Source organism: Rhyacophila brunnea, unplaced genomic scaffold (genome assembly GCF_057557595.1).
Source record: "Rhyacophila brunnea isolate RB1 unplaced genomic scaffold, BYU_Rbru_1.0 scaffold_10, whole genome shotgun sequence".
Taxonomy (NCBI): domain Eukaryota; kingdom Metazoa; phylum Arthropoda; class Insecta; order Trichoptera; family Rhyacophilidae; genus Rhyacophila; species Rhyacophila brunnea.
The window spans coordinates 22,866,078-22,884,928 of NW_028232752.1; positions in this window are offsets into that span (position 1 = coordinate 22,866,078).

The window sequence follows — 18,851 nt, forward strand, 5'->3', positions numbered from 1 at the left end:
AACCAAGACAATCAGCAGTCAGGTAATAATCAGATGCAAAAGATTTTTAATTAAAATTTTTATTTTTCAAGACTGAACTAAAATATAATTTAAAGAATTATTCAATAAAAATACATCATATAGAAGAGCCTCCTACTATGCATATCTGCTAGTTAGATATTTTGCTAATTAAGCTACCTACTAATGTACTATCCAGTATCCACTCAGAATATAACAACTATGCATCGGAGACGTTCAAAAATTTAACAAAATTGGCAACTCATGTTTTGTAATCTATATATTTCGTGGTAAGTAAAATACTAATTTCTTGCCAGGAGTGCGACAGATCTTTGTTCTTTTCAAATTTTTCCCCCAATGATTCACTACTAGTTTCTTAAGCTGTCCCAAATTACGTATAATAATTTTGATTGTAATTTGGATGATATATTTTATCCGCACCCTTCTTTAATATTTTTTTTTGTATTTTTATTTAAAATACTGGATTTTATACGCATGTATACATTGAAGTTTAAGAAAGTGTATCTTATCGGTCTTTTCAGTTAAACAATAGGTTAAAAGAGTCTAATAATTTCGTTATAATATAAATTTGTTAAATGTTTAAAATTATATATAAAATGTATAACAAACATTTTATATGGTCCCATATTCTGAGATATCAATGTTAAGGTAACAACTTTTGATCGGACCGGGCCGATTCGTTTGATTTTAATTCTCAAAAATTAGCATTGGTAAAGTTAAACAACATATTTTTAAACTAAAACTATCTAACTTTTACTGTAAAATATAAACTATTCTCCCACAGAGTTTTTTATTATTGAATTTTCCACCCAGCTTTAACACTACGACTGTAGCGCCTATGGTATATTTGTCAGCAGCTTTTGAACTAGTAAAATTACATATTATGGTATATTGTGATGTCTAGCTTATTACTATTCATAATTTACCATTCGTAAGTTCTTTAGTCTTGTATAACAGTATGACGAGGTATAATATCGGGTCAGGAATCTGTTATATTTTTTAATTAATTGTGGAAAACCAATTGTATTTACTCCAATATTAACGATGTCTCAAAGTAGTGTCCATAAGTTGACAAACAAACAAACAAACAATGGAATCTACCGGGCAGTCTACACGTAATAAAACCCCCGCAGAATCCACCTCCACAATACCATTTCGTAGGAATGTCATTAAGGTGGATTAAACATTCCGAGAGAACGGAGATGACACACCTTTGGTCATAATAGCGCAATCATTGTCCACGTGTCTTCACATTAATCTCTGCTTCAAATAATTTATACCCAACGAAGACCCGAGAATATTCCGGTACACTGATTGCAAAGAGATGAGATATATCCTTATCACAAATAGTATATAAACGTAACATATATATGTTTACTTTATTATATATATCAATATATTATGTTCCACAACTTTATTATAATCAATTAAACAGAATTGTATCGTTGTTTATTTTTTTATTGTTACATTTATAGCAATAAAGGAAGAATAATTTAATAAAATTAAATAAATATAGGAACTGGTGACTAGAGGGTGTTGTAAAGTCAGTTATACCCACAAACACCTTTGTTTTGAGATACCTATTATGTAATATAATATATAATTTTATATAAACATATTAATTTTTCTCAGACAATCAAGTTATTTTTCTTGTTTTGGGGTCTTTTAACGAATATTGGCGATCAAACTCTCTATCCAGCCAGGCCAGTCATATCAGATAATCATATAATAAATTGCACAATGAGCTGCTTAAGGAGGTTGCGTATCCACGATAATCTACTTTAGCCCATGCTGCTTTTTACTTTTCCATGCACTATGAGCTGTAGATCATACTTCTAATTACGGATAATATAGCCAAAGTATGCAACCGTTCTGCGTTTGATAGTAGTTAGGTATATATTGTTTTGGTCCATTCAATCATAAACCCATGTTATAACAAGTTAAAATGTCTTTATTACCTGCAGGTCAAATAATAAACCAATATTGACTTATAAATGCTTTCAACGTAAACGAAATCGTAGAAAAAAACTCAATGAACAAAATTATTTAAAAAAAAATAAAAAATACGTGGAGCTAACTAACTTACTAACTAATTAATTTCATATATATTATTAGAAGTACACTATACACTTAAGTATAATAAAATAATCGATGTTGCAATACAGACGGAGGGTCCGGAAAATGGCAAAATTAAACATGACACTGAGCTGACGGCAACGATATTTAAAAGATAAATTTTGACCCCATAATTTTGGATCAAGATTTAAATGAATATTAAATAATTATTTTTCAAAATAGTGTAAGACAACTTTGATTTGATGGGGACAAAATGATTATTTACCTTTTTTAATAACTATGTGGCTTATGGTAATTGCACGACTGATAAGTTTACGTTTAAAATTTAATATTATAGTTCACCATACGTGAAGCGAGAAAATAACATATTTGAAGGTGCTACAATGACATATTTGCTTAGTTGGTAATCCAACCTCTACGGTTCTACGATTGTGTTTGACCATTTACACAAACTGAAAGTACTACGCAAGCATTATGTTTCCCTGTAAAATATTTTCTACAATTTATTTCATCATAATCACCCTCTTCTTGCAATGGTAACTATGGAATGGAAATTGTAGATTATGTTATAATCATTTATTTTTAAATACGGATTATTTCTAATTATATCTCTATTATTAAAATAAAATCAATTATCCAGGAAAATAATGCTGCAGCTGTACGTACAAAAATTTCGTAAATTCACTAAAATATACACAGTAACAAACAAGCCTTGGATCACTAAGAGTTTTTATCGAAACAGATTCAAACTGAGGGACCATAACTGCTGTTTGTGTAATGGTGGCAAAAACTTTGAACGACTAGAAAATAAGCGATTCGTTCGCAGAGCTATGTGCAAAAAAAATTAAATTAGAACATAAATTGACCGCCAAAAACCTAACGAAACGCTAAACAGTAAAATAACACAAAAACAATACAAAAATGTTTAAAACCGGACATTAAAAAATAACACAATTACACAGTAGGTACTCAACACAGACTCCTACAGTCTCAATGTTATAACAGAACCACCTTGTACGAAAAAGCAAAGGTGTTGTTCATAATGTATTTAAAAAAACTCGTGAGGTCGACGTTGTCATGCGAGACTTATAAAGATATTAGACATACATAATTTTAAAACGACTTCTGAGGAATTATGATGAATTATGAATTCTGATTATAAAAAAAATTACATCCTTAAATGTCGTGAATTATTCGTTGAATGAAATAAAAACAAATATTTAATAAAAAGAATAAAAATATTACAAATAATGATATAGGTACCTACCAGTGCAATAATTATTTACATACTATACAAAACACCACAATATAATAAATATTGCATCTGCCTGAGAGTACCTTTATGTGAACTTTATGAAACATCTTACATTAAATTTTCTTTTGACATTGCAAGTAGAGTAAAAAGACTTGTTGATATTGTCCGTAAACTTTTATAGACATCAACTAACTTAACTAAAGTGACTAGCTTTTATAGAAGCTTCCCATTTCTTGTGATATTAACCAGGTATTTTTCAAAACTAGGAAAAGGCTTTCAGACTAATTAAAAGATTTGAACTCAGTTACATGAACATATAATATATAGAAGTACTCTCCTGCCATTATGATAAACATATAAAGTCTTTTTAACATTTTTTTAAATATATTACGACACATCAGCATACGAATGTCAATATTGAGACCGTCAAAAGGGTGTCATTCTAATTTTCATATAACACAAAGGAATTATGAATCAGCTACATTATAGCAAATATAATCTTGAAGAGTTGGCTGAAAAATTAGTTTAAATAGCATTAGTTTTATATAATTTTCGATGTAAAAAGTAAGAAGTTAAGATGTTTGTAAAATAATATGTTAGGATAATGTGTTTTATTTTTAAATTCAATGTAAATACCACAGAACAAATTAATAAATAGAGTAAGTACACTGCATTTTGACACAGGGTATTGAATGTGTGAGTGTCCTACGAAAATGAACCACACGTCATAGAGTCACAATAGATAGTGTGTATTGCAACCTTCAAATACACCAACATTGAATAAGTAATAATGCATAAACCGAGAGCAGTTATCAGAATGAAGGACAAGCGTTTGTTGACACGTGTTTATCCCATTTTCTTCCACACTCGAGATCGGTTGTCCATTACTCCACACCTGTTATGTATTTCAGTTCCCATTATATCTGAGCTCCCTAGTAAATACTATAATAGCATTGTGGCACGAGACTTATAATAATATTATTTATCAAAAATAAGCTGTATAATGTATATTTTAGGTTTACCGGATACCTGAATATTAACTGAATAACTTCAATGGCTAGAACATTTTATGTTGGAATTTCATATTTCTTTACTTTTTGCCAAGTAAGCTACTGACACCTAATCAGATTAGATTAGATTCTAACCTACTGACCTAACCCACCATATGTGTTGATCGTGAGAAATCAATTAATACAATCGACTGATTATACCCAATGCAATTTGATTTTAATTTATGAGTGATGTTGTTGCCAATAGCTGTTTTGTACTACATTTTTTTAAGATTATAAGGATGGACTGAAATTGAGCATTATTTGACAGGAAAAAAACTAGTGAGTGTCGTTCGGTTGAGTATCTAAGTAAGCAAGTTAGTATGGTAATTCAAACACAAAATGTTAGTTACAAATTAACAAAAAGTTTCAGTACTATAAAAGATTTACTCATTAAGATATACCTAAATGTTTTTAATATTCAATTTGCAATGACATAATATATTATATTACAAGTTTAATTTATTATTTACTTATAATGTCATATAAATATTATATGTTGTTAACATTAATAAAGCGATTTGTTTTGGTTTTAAATAATATGTTTATTATATAATATATCCATAGTTATAAAATAAGAAAGAGTATGTATCGACCTCTTTGCATTACTTGCAATAGCATATGAAAATTTATGAAATACAGTAATACTGTATTCCATGAAACTCCAGACAATGCTTCATATAACATTTAATGAAAACAGTCAAACAATCTCATATCTCATTACCTTTAGCTATTGTCTCTCCCTTCCACACATATCAATATAACAATAAGTAATAACATTCCGGAGAAGGTTGATTGCTCATAGTCATACACCGGGGCAGGGTGTATGTGTACGTAACAGGCATCGACCTCTAAGCAGCTGATCCATCCATATTTGAAACTGAGGTAAACATCCCTCGGGCTATGAAATCAGAACGGTGAAGACGGTACGTACCTTACTACTTTATGTCAGACTACAGTAGCGTTTATATTTTATACGAAGTTATTCAACACTGTTATTACTTTTAAAAGTTATGAGCTGACAATTCTTGGTAGATAGCCGTTAAGTAAAATAGAATGAAGTTATTTTACGAGTCAAAATTAAACTTTATACTTTGAAGGAACATTCTCATTATAAACTAATACCATAGATTCTTGGATCTACTTTAGCTTCTTTTTGTTAGACAGTTTATCAACAAATCGCTGCCTGATTTCCAGGTTGTTCTATTTCACATTTTTAAGAAAAATGACTTATTAATGCAATTTTGTTCTATTTCCAGAACTCTGTTTAACCCATTAGTCAGAATATAAAAGTTACGAACGCATTTGTCGATAATCTCGAAAATAAGTTATTCTTTTATATGCAGAACAAAGTTTTTAATAAATATAGGTTGTGCAATTATTTCAATTTGAACTATCAAATTGCTCTCCTGAGAATTTTACAGAAAATGACATATAACAACCTGGGAATCAGACAGCGATCTTTATATTGGTGTTACAATTTATTATTTCAATGTGAACTTTCAAATTGCTCTTCTGAACATTTTACTGAAAGTGACATAGAACAACCTGGAAATCAGGCAGCAAAATGTTGCTCCAAATTTTTAGACCCATAGAAGACCCATTTTCAATTAATTTGAAAACAACTTCCACATAAGCTGGTTAAGGAAATAAAAATAAAAACGGTTAAAGCTTATATTTCGAAATTTCAATGAAACCATATAAATAATATTATTATAACTGAGTGTACAAGCTTTTTATACTTTCACGATAAAATGTATATATCAATCCAGCGATCGACGCGATGAACATGCTTGATTTTAAAGTTTTGTACGTAAGTATACAACACGAATTCATAAAAGCACTTCATTATAAACTCAAATAATATGTGAAAACAACTGTTGAAATTGCTGTATATTTTAATAAATTTACTAACAGTTACCATTCATAACTCATTTTTTGAATATTAAATCACTTTGTGTTAAATACAAATTGCTGTTCAAATATATTTGTAATAAATAATGTTACGCCACTTTTACTATAGGTATGTGTGACTTGTAGATTTTCATCTCTATAGCACTTTGTTACATTAGACGGATGCAGCTATGGAAAGTCTGTTGGTTGTTCCGTTATTAGGTAAGCGATTATTCCGAGAGTTCTACTTACCTACTTTTAAAGATATATGCAAGCTGTTTGCTTAAAATATACACAAACAAAATGCACGTGAACTTACAATATATTATTATAAAGGTGAATGTTTTTGGATACCAAAATATATTAGCTACATATTTATTCAAATAATGGTAATGAAGTATATTTTTTTTCAACATAATATAATAAACAAGATTTCAGAATGTAACATTTATTTTACATACATTATATGAAAACATATCATCTACTGGAAAAAGTTTTTGAAAATAATATAACGCAAAACTTACATCAATTATATTTTTACCAATATACCAAATTAACTACACAGTAGTATATTCAAATGAAGCGCTTTTAAAATTGCGTTAATATTGTGGGTTGAATCATGATCTGAAAAATACTTAATTCCTAGCCGACGACAGGATTTTTCCAAAGTTTAGCTTAATGTACTTTCACTTTAATAAACTATTTTTTAATGACGAATAATTCACAAGATTTGAGAATGTAATATTTTATATTTATTGCATTCAGTTTGATTGAATATGTGTATTTTTTTTAAAGTATAAGTAATGAAAGGGGCCTTAATTTTTATACCGTGGTTTACGATATATATCACAATATATATCGTATAATAAGAAGTAATTAGACATAGTAATCACAATGGAATGAGTGATTACGTTATTAACTTTTACTAATGACAGAAAAATTGTGTATTTCATTGTACGGTTTTCACATTAGTTGTTAAATTTAAAAGTAAATACAATAAATACTGATAAATATAACTGTTCGAACTGTTTATTATGCCCAGCTAAATTTTCTTGGTAAATACATAGATATTATAGTAAAAGTAATGTCATACACTTTTATTTCAAAATGTGTTTTCCATAGCGTTGCATGACATCTACAAATATCGCAATATGCTACCAATATAATACTATTATGCAAAGCGATGCTTAATACCTGAAAAGCTTTATTAGCTTCCTTCAGTTAATAAAACCATACAATTTGTTAATTTAACTTTGAATATTGAAAACTTTCAAATCGTATATGTTTTCAATTATATTTATTTGTTTCGTAACGATATAATAAAATTAAATAATTTATTCATTATAAGCATAAGGTCAATAGTGAAAAATCGATAAATGTTATATTATACAATTGTGAACTTATAATTTGTATATACCTAATTCATAATATATTTTATATCACTACCAGTGGGTTAATTTATAAATATTAAATAATTTAGAAAGTTGATAATATTTAGTCAATTACTGTTTCGGGTTTATTTTCATTGTCAAAATTATAGAAATAAATTGCCTGTGTGTATGTATTTTTTTTACAGAACGAGACGATATCTTATATCTAATATACCGTAATAATTATTATTAGTGTAAAGTTTGTAAGCCGATGCATTGTTGATAGTTGAGATTTAAATTAATTTTATCAAATTCATTTTATAAATTTGTAATTTTCCGTTTTTCTAACAGCCCAACAGAAAATACCACGAAAACGCCAAAAAGTACGCAGATTTTTTTCTCTCGGGTACTGGAGATTCAGTTCACTGCATACGGTCCTTTGTACCATATCTCGTAAGAAAATATTGTTTATAAAATTTAGCAAGGCTAAGTCATGTTATGTTAAGTTAAAGCCCAAAGTCCCAGTTTGAAATATAGTTTATTTTGTATTGTATGCCTACTTGTTCACTGTAAAAATACTTAGTTTATTACCATCTTGGGTTTATATTCAAAACATCTAGATTTATGGGAAAACTATCATTTAGCGGCAGGTTGAGAGTAAAGTTAAAGATGACTATAATATAATCATATATTATTATAATATCCATAAAGATATTATAATAATAGATTTTTACCCCTGTTTATAATTTGAACTATCACTTGCACCTTACGTCAACTCTATCATTTGTCACAATAAAACAAAGAGCTTGAATACAAAAACACCTCTATAACCTTTCAAAGCATAACAAAGGTCTTCATAATTGAAATTTACAATGAGTATTTTTTATACAAGCTGAAAGACTGCCTACCCCCATAGCGATATCCATTATGATGTAATGCTCACCTACCCCCGGCGAACAATCACCTAATCGGGGTTGATTGAAACCAATTCAAACTAATTTAGAAACTCGTCGAGGTGTTCCCCACAGGATGATAATAAAATTCATAACTGATTGTTATTTTTTTCATTATTTAAAAATTAGACACCATCAGCAATCTCATTTCATTTTGGCGGTCTCGTTATAGAGGTATAAGTCGTTATAGAGAGACCGCATTTGGTAGGATAGCCAGGAAGAGTGATGGAAGGTTGTCAGGTGGAGACATGAAAATTCAAGATTTGGTGGTTGCTCCGATGGATGGAAGAGCGAGTTTTATTTGCAGCGTAAACAGTCGGTACAAGAGTATGTTACAATACTGATGATACTGCTCCGAGGTCCGAGTCTCGGTATAATGAGATGCTGTGCGGAGCGATGCAGAGACTCAGGTACTAACAGACCGGGAACTTATAATCGAGTGGCATAACGGATGTACTATGTCGAGTGAAGAACTCTTGACTAGAGTTGGGTATTTCCCGAGAAAATCTCAATCTCGAGATTCAGGATTTCCCGAAATGATGTAATTTTGAATTCTCGAGATTCGGGATTTCTAGAAAATAAATCTCGAGAATTCTTGAGATATCGGGAGATTTTAAAAAAAACCTGTAAAAATCCTAAAATCAGTGTAAAAACAGACAAATTCGAAAAAAACATGAAAGAAGACAAGCAAAATAGATGTAGGAAAACAAAAAAAATTAAAAACATTACTTATTAAAATAGAATTTCAAAAAACACGAACTGTCAATCGCTGCGTCTGACAATCGCGAACGCTTTTGAGACACAAAATTCCCTAATGTTGCAAAAATTGTGCTCATTTTGAGTCGACGTTGGCTTAATTGTGATAAATGCCCCGATCAGTCTTTGAACGTTTTGTGTTTTCTGTCCACTTTTTTCATATAGAAAATCGTCTTTTCAATTAATATTTCATAATAAAGAAATCCCGAATCCCGAGAAAAGATTCTCAAGATCTGGGATTTCCCAAAACGATAAAAATTTCAATTCTCGAGATTCGGGATGGAAAATCTCGAAAATGTCTCGAGAATTCCCGAAACCCAACTCTACTCGTGACAATAGAAGTACCTATGTCTCGTGATGGACTCGATGAGTGGAGTGTTACTTCATAGATTGTTCTTCTTATATATATTAATGCTGTACATAATTATTGCCATATATATTGTCGTAATTCTCAATCAAAACAAACACTACTGGTCTAATTATGATTGAGGAAACGCTAACAATTATTATTGCTAATGTTTTGTTTTAATAACAAAACCTAGATATTAAAGTGTGTCACTAATTTAATACAGAATAGCATGATTGGTACTATACCACACTTAATACAAAATAGTATTTTTTATTAATTTTATTTCTAATTCGTCTCTGTATTCCATTTTTTATGTCGTTATCTTCGCTGTTCAGTTTTATATCAAAATTGTGAAACTGCAGCTTTTTATTATCTCGAAAAGAAAATCGACGGCGTATTTTTATACAATTAGAAACTGACAACAAAGATTTTCATTGTTTATCAAAGGAAATGGTCAATGTGCTTTACCAATTATGTATTTACTTTCAATTTTGAAACTTGAAATTGAATCAAGGTAGGTTTTAAAAATAGATACTCACTTTGAATCTCATGCAGTCTCAGGATTTATCGAAGTTTTAGTCTTAATATACAGGTATTTTTAAGATTATACAAGACTTTTGAATGTAGCAGTGATTTTTGATAGCTTATAATAGGTACCTCAAAAATATACATACCTAATAGAAAAACAATAATAATTTTACATGTTTAGATAAATATTTCCAACATAGTTAGTTTAATGTTTTACTTTGCTTAGTAGAAAAGAATAGTACGGATAGAAGAAAACAAAGTCTAGTTGTTAAATTATAAAAAAATATATATTTTTAATCACTATTATTTAGCAACATCCTGTAATATCGGATGCCGGTAGCAGAATTATAAGTAGGTACCCACTTTGAAAATAATTGAACTAAGACCACGGAGGTAGAAGAGAAGAGAAATACTCTGAGAATGATGGATCGATACATGATTTTGGTTAGGGACAAAACGTTTCAGTAGTGAGTAGATCAACATATTCTCCTAAGCCCGTATACCCTGTCTGGTAAATTTACCTACACTAGCATCAAGGCAAATAATAGAATGATGTTTGTTTTTTGGTCAGATATTTGAGTGGCCTGTGAACAACCAAGAGAAAGTTTTATACGTGCTATAGTGGTGAAACATTTTAGAATTTAGATCACGGTATGCTAAGTTTTCACTTATATTCGGTAAGTAAATTTGTAGTACCTAATTTATTTTCTATAAAATAATTTATAAATTAAGCAGTAGACTGAAATAATAATTAATTTAATTAATGTTTATATATTGTTATATCTAAGTGAACAGATAAAAGCTATATTTAGAATTGTAATACTAATAAAGCTTTTAACGTTTTCATCATTTGCTACCTTAGACTCACTCAGTAGTAATTATTGACATTTATATTTATTTCAGCTAATTTACGTCATTATTATAAAGTTTTACTATGTAGGTATAGTGAGCTTTTTTAGGTTTTTACGTTAGCTTTACAATTTTAATACTGATCCTGGTCGCCTTCCGTGAAAGTTCCTTAACCGAAATTTAATATTGAATAATTACAAGATAAAAATAACTTTTTATATACAACGTTTTTAAATTTTCTGTTAAATTATTATGCTCAATATGCTCAAACTTGTACTTGATATGAAGTAAATAAAAAACAAACAAATATAGAATACTGAAATGTCATTTTGATATTTCATTTTGATTTCCATAGTAACGCACGTATATATTAATAATTTAGTTGCTAGGACCACCTCCTTAGCAACCAATAATAGTATTTTACTTTTAACGGATTTTTCTGAAATACCTTTCCATACAAAACAGTATTAACTGAAAATGAACTCAATTCTGCTTAAAGATGGCTAAAAGTATTAAAAGAATGCATTGACATCGTGTTCTGTGATATATTCTAAAAGTTTCAAATGTCTAGGTAGTCGGGAAGTTCGTTAAAAATCGATTGCAAGATTTGTACTGGACAAACAAGAATACGAGCTAATAAAAACGTTGTAAAAATTAAAGTATTTGATAGTGACTTAGTTTCACAAAATTGATTTAGAGCAGTGCTTCCCAATCTTTTACGTTACGTAACAATATCCAATTTATAAAATTGTGGTAGCATACTGGAGAGCGCGGACCATTTTTTCAAGGTCTAAAATTACATATTTTGTGTATTTTTCTTAAAAAAAAAAGTATTTTCAATTCTTGGTAATGACGAAAATGTATTAGATTCACAGTTAATAATTGTAACGTTGATTTCATCGTGACAAATGCGTCGTTCAATTTTACTGAAAGCAATAATATTTGCGACACAGTTTCCAATCGCTTGCAGCACACCTACCTCTCATGTGTGAAGATCGTAACCCGGATAATTTAATCATCTGATGGCAATTACAGTCAAGATGGATTTTAATTGAAAATACATGTTATACAACGTACCCCAAAATACCACCGCATATATTATGTGACACTCTTAACTCTCAATAACTCTCAGAATGTTGGTTTTGTAAATGTAAAATAATATAAATAAATATAAAATAAACACAATGCTGGGGCACGGTGTGAAAGAAGAAGAAGAAGAAAAAAGAAAATGTAAATGTAAAAAAGAGAAAGTGCGTAATAATCATAATTTAAGATAACTGTGTGTATATAATAAAATACAACAAATAAATAATTGGCGGTTTTTATTCGACCTATAATGCAAGTATATTATAAAAAGGTGGCTAATTGACCCACCATAGGGGCTAAGGTCGGTTTTAAAGTGAAGTAGTGTAGACCACTTTAGTATATTTTGTCAATAGAACAAACCACCTATGAGAGTTGGACTATGCCCGCATCTCTTTGCACTTTATAGAGCCAGTCAACCTAAACACTCATTCAAATCGAGAATATGTTATTTTCAGATGACAGGGGAAAGAAAACTTTTTAATAATAGTTATACAAAGACATGAATATTTTGCACATTAAGATGGCAATTTGTAATATTTTTTTTAAGTTTTGCAAATCCTATTGTATATAGCAATAATATCTTAATATGTAAATCCCAATACGGTTCCATAGAAAAGGCAATACTTTTAAGCTCTGGTGAATAATACTTTGAAAATATTTTGATTTGTTAATTCATGTAGATTTTAATTTACTGAAAATGTGTTCTTTTGAATTAATAAATTAGCATTTTTCAATTCATTAAATAAATTTTAAACTTGACTATTCAGAGCAGAAATAAAAAAAGCCTGTCGCTATATGGCATGGCATTGAAGTCAGTTTAATTTATGTCTTATGGTGGGGTAAGGCCACAAAACGCAACAAATACAAAGACCGCTGAATGTCCTCAAATATTACCAATATTGAATGGACGTCACGTTTACGTGATAAACTCAAATGCATAATAAATTATGATACATACGTAAAAAATCATTTTCTTTACTACGCTTGAAAATTTGTTCCACATTTCTCCATACTCGATAATTATACTTACTTATAACCACACTCTGTAACACAGATCCCTTATTTTTATATTCATTTTTTTTTAATGTTGTTTTCTTTATCAAGTAAGTATATAAAAATGTATTGAGAAATCTCGCTATCAGGAGGCTGTATGTGGATTTGAACCGGATTATAGAACCAATAAAAAAAATATACGCATTTATTATTCTAAGACAAATTTTAATATTTTGAAAGAAATAATTTTACATGGAGTGAATGGTAATATATTTTTGATTCTAGAACCATGCATGTCTATCACTATAATCTAGGTAAATAAAAATGGGTAGGTTGCCGTGATGATTTTAATCTTCAGTACAATAATTATTAAAGTAGCTATATATATATTGCTGCGGGTATGACGCATTTTTATTACCATCGAATGTGAAAATTTAACTACTTGCGTATATCCGTTTAAAATGTTATATTGGTATACTTCAAATACATCAGTTAGGAAACAAGGAAACATTATAGTTATAACACTATATTTAATTAGGTAACTATAATATTAGCTTCCACATTTCAATCGACAACAAGTCTTTAAAACCACATATCTTATAAGCATACCACATAATTCGGGAGTTGACAGAAAATATGGCGATAACAATAATTATATTTACCCTATGTAATTCGTGCGCAGTATGAGAAATCCCAATCTGCGCAATTTCAAGATTAAGTTAATTAACTATATAAGTACGTACATAAAATTATTAAATTTACATAGATAAACTTAATAATATGTGTATTATTTGATTGAGAAAAAAATACAATTACGTACAACAAAAACAGGCTTTTTGTAGATTACATTTTTATTTGTTATAAAAATATAGTTTCTTTTATTGTGTTAACTGTCATAATATTAATTATTGATTAATATTAATCAATAAATAAATATAGGTTTTCATTGCAATATAACTTCAATAAATACATGTAATAAAAAAGTTGTCGTAGTTTTTATTTTAGTATGTACGATATTATCTAGAATATCGATAAATACGACAATAAAATCGGAGTGCAAGTAACGCGGCACTTACCTATAATATCGAATATGCACGTAATTCAATTTACAACGGATTCGCACTTGCACATTTCAAAGGGAAATTTGTACAATAGTAAATGCATGTGACAGATCAAACGCTGCAGCCGGACAAATCAGATTTGATTCTCCGTTAAACGCATTATCTGGCCTAAGTTTTATTCGCTTAATCACGCGCGTGCGCACTTCTCATCCCGGGCGGTGTGCGCAATATTTTTTTCGTACGAGAAGTTGACAAACGACCGGTGACATTGCACACGTGTTGTGTGCCACCCCTAGATATTAAGGGAGCGTTTTTCTTCCCTTATAATTTTGTATCTGTATCATCGTGTCGACTGTTTGTAAATTGCATTTAATTTATACACACATTTATCCACAGTGTTATTACAAGTATTTAGCCTTAGGTTTGTATTGTTTTGTAAAATTATACTCACTGAGGCTTTCTTTATAATATTTTATCCCATAGACGTTCTGTATTTTATGGTACGTAAGTAGATACTACGAGGGTGGGTCAATAATTCCTTAGAAAAAAGCATTAAAACAGTTTTTATTTTTGTATTTTTTTTTTATTTCTCAACATTATCTCCTTGGAGCTCAATACACTTGGTTAGACGTTTCTCAATTTTTTTTAAACCGTCAGAAAAATAAGTTTTCGGAAGGTCCTCAAAATAAGCATTTGTCCGATCGATGACTTCTTCATTTGAAAAAAAACGTTGTCCACTTAGCCATTTTTTTAAGTTTGGGAAAAGGAAAAAGTCACTGGGGGCTAAATCTGGCGAATACGGTGGGTGGTCGACCAATTCGAACTTCAATTCTTCAATTTTAGCCATTGATCGTAAACATGTGTGAACACGGGCATTGTCCTAATGAAAGAGGATTTTTTTCCTGCTTAAATGAGGCCGTTTTTCTTCAATTTTGTTTTTTAGCTGGTCCAATAAAGATGCATAATAATTCCCTGTTATTGTTTTTCCTTTTTCCAAATAGTCAACGAAAATAATTCCACGTGCATCCCAAAATACAGTAGCCATAACCTTACCAGCTGATTTTACGGTTTTCGCCTTCTTTGGACATGGTTCGCCTTTCGCAATCCACTGCTTTGACTGTTCTTTCGTCTCGGGAGTATAGTGGTGTATCCATGTTTCATCTACAGTCACAAAGCGACGAAAAAATTCATCCGGATTGCGTTGCATGAGCGACAACAGGGCTTTAGAGGCCACCACCCTATTGCGTTTAGTGTCGACTGTGAGCAAACGCGGCACCCATCTTGCAGAAATTTTTTTCATGCCCAATTTGTCATGTAAAATAGAAATGACGCTACCTTTTGAGATCCCTGTAACCTCAATTATCTCACTCAACTTTAATCTTCGGTCACTTAACACCATATCGTGGATTTTATTGATCATTTCTGGTGTAGTCACCTCTACAGGACGTCCTGAGCGTGGTTCATCCTTTGTTGATCTACGACCACGTTTAAATTCATTTAACCAGTTATAAATAGTTGCAAGTGAAGGAGCAGATATGCCGTGAACTAAATCCAACTCATTTTTTATTTCCTTTGCTGTTAACCCTTTTATATTAAAATGTTTAATAACAAATCTAAACTCAATTTTCTCCATTTTCCATTTTTCCATTTTCCACAAGCAAATTTTTTTTTTAAATGTACGAGAAACACACAACAACCCGACCAATCTGATTGAAACTTCGCAGCATACTGAATCGGTAGTGCCGCTGCATGAAAACAAACCGCTTACAGTACTAGTCGCGCCACCTGTCGGCTTTTCTAAGGACTTATTGACCCACCCTCGTATTATACTTTGTAGTTGAGGTTGAAAGCATGTAAGAGATGCTTCCGACATAATTATACTGTAATAATGATTCTTTCATATGTGTTTGACATAGTACCACACCATAATAGTTTTCATATTATTTGTGAAAGAAATTGGTATACAAACTATGTGAAATAATAGTCTGAGGTAGGTTCAATAACATTCGGCGTTGAAGGATTGACTGTATGAAAATCCCACCGAGGTCTGCAGTGTGCATCCACTGACGTCTTCGGTTTTATATAGGTATACCTGTCTTTCTATTGACTTTAATAAATTATTAATCCATATTTTTAGCATCTCCAACATACTTAATTCACAGTTATCCGTGGTTTGTGCATATCGTACCCGCCGAAGTCTTCAAAGCGAGATATAACGTGTGTTGCTCTTACTCTTGTAGTTATAATGCATACTATTTTTCACAAACATATTACACTCGATTGACGTTTTAAATATGTTGTATCTCGAAAACGGTTAACGCGTTGTCATTTCTTATTGATAATAGACAGTGTACTTACTACCTATCTAGCACACTGAACCGCATGAAAAAAAACTGCAAATAGATACATATATTTTGTTTCCAAGATTTTTTGTTTGACTTCACTGCTAACGCAGTATCGTGGTAACCATAGATCGAAGATTCACAAATTCACTGACGACCGATGTCTGTTTCGGTAGAGTAGTCATATACGTGCAATATCATAGAAACCTTAAATGTACCTACAGAATGTGTTTATTTATATAATTTTTATCATTATATAGTTATGTATTACATTAGAAAAAAATCAAGGATTTGATGTATTTAATAAACATCTAAATTAATTACATGTTTACTAAACACATCCAACCAAACTACGTTTTGTTAATTTATTTAAAAAAAAAATATTACCATGTGACCTATTTTTAAGAAATACTTTGCAAAGTATTCATTATGTCATGTCTCTCTTGTTTGCTAGCTACGAGTACTTTTGTATAATCTAAGCACGAAAGCGATGTATCTGTTTGTACTTATATCCACTGAAGAGCTTTGCGAGTCCTGCGGACCGGGGATGAATGCACGATTTATGGTGGATGCACCACGCACCATGCACCGCGATTCGGAAAGCTTTACACGGAAGGCATACATACATTGAGAATTAGAACTCACATCAAATTAATTTTAAATGATTATTGTTTTTTAACCAAATAACTTTTTGTAATGATATATTATATAACATATATTATTTTGAAAAAAACACTTTCTGATAGAGTATATAATAACCAATAGAAAAAATCTTTTTTTTTGAAAAAAGTAAGTCACCCCGACGGGGAATCGAACCCTGTATCTCCCGAGTATACGCCTCATCCGTCGCATTACCATTATGCTACGGCGTGACATACTAATAGCGAACAAATTTTAACTATTGGTCAATTACTATACCTACCCATCAGCGTTCCTTCCAAATCAGCTACTTTGGCAATCGATTTTTGTTTCTTAAATCAAAGTAGGTATATTACTATTACTTTTGATTACTAACCGACGTCGTGGAATTTCTCCAATATTTTTTTAGATGTAGCTACTTGCACTTGCTAATAATTGCTAAATGCTAAATAATGGTAATGCGACGGACAGAAAGTGTTTTTTTCAAAATAATATATGTTCAATAATCAGAATGATATATTCTTAAATCTTGTGAATTATTCGTTGAATAAAAGAAATAGTTAATTATAAATTATTAGCAAGTGCAAGTAGCTACATCCAAAAAAATATTGGAGAAATTCCACGACGTCGGTTAGTAATCAAAAGTAATAGTAATATACCTACTTTGATTTAAGAAACAAAAATCGATTGCTAAAGTAGCTGATTTGGAAGGAACGCTGATGGGTAGGTATAGTAATTGACCAATAGTTAAAATTTGTTCGATATTAGTATGTCACGCCGTAGCATAATGGTAATGCGACGGATGAGGCGTATACTCGGGAGATACAGGGTTCGATTCCCCGTCGGGGTGACTTACTTTTTTCAAAAAAAAAAGATTTTTTCTATTGGTTATTATATACTCTATCAGAAAGTGTTTTTTTCAAAATAATATATGTTCAATAATCAGAATGATATATTCTTAAATCTTGTGAATTATTCGTTGAATAAAAGAAATAGTTAATTATATATATTACTAGCTGAAGTACCCGGCTTCGCACAGGGTCGCTTCGTGGTTATATTTATCTTAGATATTTGAAAAATAATAAGAGGTAATTATTTTTTTAATATTAAAATATCTGTGTAATACAATATGGCAATATGAAAATAATTCTAATAGGAGTAAAGGTCAAACATAAGAACACTAAATTAAAATCGAATCCAAAATATTAAAACGTTATTAATGTTATTAATATGTAGTAAAAAAAAAATCAAAATTGGATGGAACAAACAAACAACAAACTTTGTATTTTATATAATAATAATTTAGAAACCTTTGCAGGTGTGCGCACACCAACTGACAAAAGTTTCATCGCAATCGGATGATTGGTATAGGAACGCATACGAATAGTAGAAGAAGATGATTTTCTAATTCAGAAATCTTCGTGGGCATGCACATGACAACTCACCAAAGTTTCATTGCAGTCGAATTAATGGAATAGGAACACATACGAATAGAAGAAGAAGAAGATGGTTGTACTAATTCAAAAACCTTTGCGGGCGTGCGCACAACAACTGGTCAAAATTTCATCACAATCGGATGAATGGCATAAGAACGCATACAAATAGAAGAAGAAAAAGATGATCGTACTAATTCA